This window comes from Trichechus manatus, unplaced genomic scaffold (genome assembly GCF_000243295.1).
Source record: "Trichechus manatus latirostris isolate Lorelei unplaced genomic scaffold, TriManLat1.0 scaffold00031, whole genome shotgun sequence".
Classification (NCBI taxonomy): domain Eukaryota; kingdom Metazoa; phylum Chordata; class Mammalia; order Sirenia; family Trichechidae; genus Trichechus; species Trichechus manatus.
Genome location: NW_004443967.1, coordinates 13,787,134 through 13,790,911, shown reverse-complemented (window position 1 = coordinate 13,790,911; position 3,778 = coordinate 13,787,134). Strand labels below are relative to the sequence as shown.

General features: G+C 46.0%; 1 protein-coding gene across 1 annotated transcript in view; it reads left to right on the top strand.

Moving 5' to 3' along the window:
- The window catches only part of CPXM2 (carboxypeptidase X, M14 family member 2), a 136,169-nt gene that overhangs the window by 8,578 nt on the left and 123,813 nt on the right, over positions 1–3,778 (top strand). The window lies entirely within an intron of this gene.

Sequence of the window (3,778 nt, the reverse complement as noted above, 5' to 3'; positions counted from 1 at the left end):
CACAGTGTGTGCAAAGACAGGGTGACAGGAGAGTGACAGGCAGGGCCACAGTGTGTGCAAAGACAGGGTGACAGAAGAGTGACAGGGAGGGTCACAGTGTGTGCAGACAGGGTGAGAGTGACAGGCAGGGCCACAGTGTGTGCAGACAGGGTGACAGGAGAGTGACAGGCAGGGTCACAGTGTGTGCAAAGACAGGGTGACAGGAGAGAATAAAGGGCATGGTGAGGAGGTGGCTTTTCTCCACGAGGCAGTAGGCAACATTCAGCTTACACTCACAGGATAAGTTAATAATAATAAAACAAGTAACAACCGCAGCAGCTAACCTTCACTGATTGCCTGCTAGAAGCAGTTTTGTGCAGTATTTTATTAATGTCTCAGCACACTGAGGTAAGGATGGGATTCCCCCATTTTACAGGTGTGTAAACTGAGCCTTTTTTTTTTTGAAACCAAGCCTAGAGTTCCTGGTACAAATGGTTAACACTCTCAGCTGCTAAGCGAACTGAAAGCGAAAGATTGGAGGTTTGAGTTCACCCAGAGATGCCTCAGAAGAAAGTCCTGGCAATCTACTGCCAAAAAGTCAACCACTGAAAACCTGTGGAACTGTAAAATGGTGGAGGGGTAGTAGCAGTAGTAATAGCAGCAGTAGTAGTACTGTCAGTATCTGTCTAACTTCAGGGGGGACAATGTGAATCAAGATCAGCCCAAGGCTGATCCCTATCAGGTGGAGATCAGACATACCTCCTGTCTTAGGCTGGGTTCTCTAAAGAAGCAAAACCAGTAAAGTGTATAATATATATATATAGAGAGATTATATGAAGGAAACAGCTCATGTGATTGTAGAGGCTAGAACGTCCCAAGTCCGTGGATCAGGGTAGAGGCCCCTCCCAAGTCACACAGCTGCAGAAGCTGGCAAGCCCAAGATCAGCAGGTCGGAGAGCAGGGCTTCCGCTCACAGGCTGTGCAGATTGACAAATCCCAGGTTCGGCCGATAAGCTGACAGCTCCAGTCCCAAGAACGGGAGATGAGACGACAGGAAGCAGCTGCTGGATCCAGAGAGAGCAAAAAGCTGGAACATCTGCTTATATACAGATTCGGGCCACACCCCCAAGGAGGCTCCCTTTCATCGGATTGGCTACTCACAGTATATTCAATCATGGGAGTGATTACATTAAAACACTGAGAATCATGCCCCAGCCAAACTGACACACAATCTTAACCATCACACCTCCACTCTCTAACCTTTTTACACATTCTGACACCAGCTCTCCCTCCCACAGCACTCTCTACTTCTCTTCTGGGTTCGATAATCCATTGCAATGGCCACACAGAACTCACAGACCATCCTTATAGTTAGGTGGTTTAGTAAGGAACGGGGTACAGCCTGGGAGTCAGAATCAACAGGCTACAATTCAGGAATCAGGATAAGGAAGCACGTAGACAGAGTCTCCCTTCTTCAGGGCAGGACAGCTTTCTCAGCAGCTCTTGACAGTTCAGGCCTCCTCTCAGCCCCCTGAGGACAGGCTTCTGTTGGTCCTGCCGTCTGTCACCACCAGCTCTGCCACTGGGCCCCTTGTGGGCCTCTCACTGTCTTCAGTGTTACAGCCCTTGACCAGTGTTACAGCTCTTTTAAGAGGTGCTTTGCCTCCTCTCTCTCTGCTTCTGCTTTTTCCCTTCTGCTTCTTCCCGCTGCTTCTCTTCTTGCTTCTTTCTGTCTGAAAAACCTCTGTAGGGTGCTGCATATAGACATAAACGCCGCATCAATTTCAAGGCATGACACTTCCACCGGGGCCATCAGCTGACCAATACTCCCTTGGTAGGCCACAGATGCTTCATTTGCATAGCTGGTGTGGCTGGGTTACAACTCACCTCATTTGCATGGTCTATTGACCAATCCCTGCAAGGTGCGTCCCAATCACAGGGCCCATGACCAGACAAAAAGTATAAAACCATACGTTGTTTACAACTTATCCAGGAAATGTCAATCAACCTGGACAAAAGTAACAAACCCTCTGGGGTAGAAAACTAGGGCAAAGGTACCTCCTCAGGGCTTGGGGGAAAGTCTTTCAAACTGTATTTCCAGAGAACCAAGGCTAGAGGCCACCTAGAGGACCTCATTTCACCACAGGAGCACAGTTCTACTCTGACCACATGAGGTCGCCCTGAGTCAGAATCAGCTGGACGGCAACTGGTTAAACTGAGCCCCCAGCTCCAGGTTGCACAGCTGGGGAGCGTGGAGTCAGGAAGGGCCGCCCGCAGACCCCCACTGGGCTGACTCTGCGGATGAGCAGCATGTGAGCTCACTGTCCAGCCTCAGCAGGGCCGCTGCTGGAGGCTGTTTATGTATTCAAATATAAAGTTTAAGCACTTCAATATTTAACACACCTCACCCCTACCCCTAGAGTTGAGAATGGAAACCATAGTGACAAAAAATGTCTTTGATTTTCCCCACTGGAGTTCGGAAGTATCAATTTAAAAAATACCAAAGAATTTTGTTGCGGTTGTTGCAGATGTTACCAGTTTCGGCTTGGCGTACAAAGTATCAGCTACTGGACCCCGAGCCCACCTAGCAGCGCCGTGGAGGAAAGTCCTTCTTAAAAATGGGAATGGGTTCCTAGCGATAGACTTCATAACCTGGTGTGGTAATCTACCTTCATTTATACACAGGGAACGCGCTGGGCTGGAAGGAAAACAGAGGGTTTGCCTCAGCCCCTGAAATGCGCGTGTGGGTTTCAGCCTATGATTTACAACTTGGAGGTAGACCTTGGTGAAAACCAGGTGTGAAGGAATGATGGCAAGGCTTTTTCAATTTGAATTTCCTGGCTGTGCCCCTAAGGATAGATGTGATTAAATGGAATTTAATAAACTACCGTGTGTCTGCGTTTTTTTTTCAATTGTGGTAAAAATATATATAAACAAAACATCTGCCAACTCAATCACTTGTACATGTACTGTTCAGTGACGTGACCATGTTCATCATGCTGTGCAACCTTACCACTACCCTCTTCCAAATTATTCCCTCGCCCTTAACAGAAACTCAGTGACCCTAAGCAACGATTTTCCCTTCCCCCCCGCTTCTGCTATTAAGCTTTGTTCTGTATACATTTGCCTATTTCACATAAATGGCATCGCTCAGTGTTTATCCTTGTGTCTGACTTATTTCACTCAGTATAACGTTTTCAAGGTCCATGCATGTTGTAGCATGTAGCAGGACTTCATTTCTTTTTATGGCCGAATACTATTTCATGTATGTATGTACTGCATTTTGTTGATCCATTCATCTGCTGACGGACATTTCGGTTGTTTCCAGCTTTTAGCTATTGTGAATGATTCTGCAATCAACACTGAGTACAGGCTTCTGTTTGAGTTCCTACTTTCAGTTCTTTTGGGTGTATACCTAGAATCGGGACTGCTGGGTCATTGTGCATCCATTTTTGAAATATAACTCAGTGTGATGCTTTTAATGAGGTGACTGTATCTTGAAACTGGAGATAATTTTTTATGACTATATAGGTGTCTTTATATAACACAGTGCCTGGATAGCAAAAGGACATATTATAAATGATTTTAATACACTGCATTTGCTTCTGTAGTCTGTCTGTCACTTCCTAAAAGTAATCGGAATGTTACGGAAGAATAAAAGTTCAATCCATTTTACCGAAGAAGGAATTTGGGCTGATCTAGAAGAGAGTGGCATACAAATTGATTGGTTCATTCAGTTCACTGGAAAAGAAAAAATCAGTTAAGTCGATTGCTAAAGCCTTCAGTTCTCAAACACTTG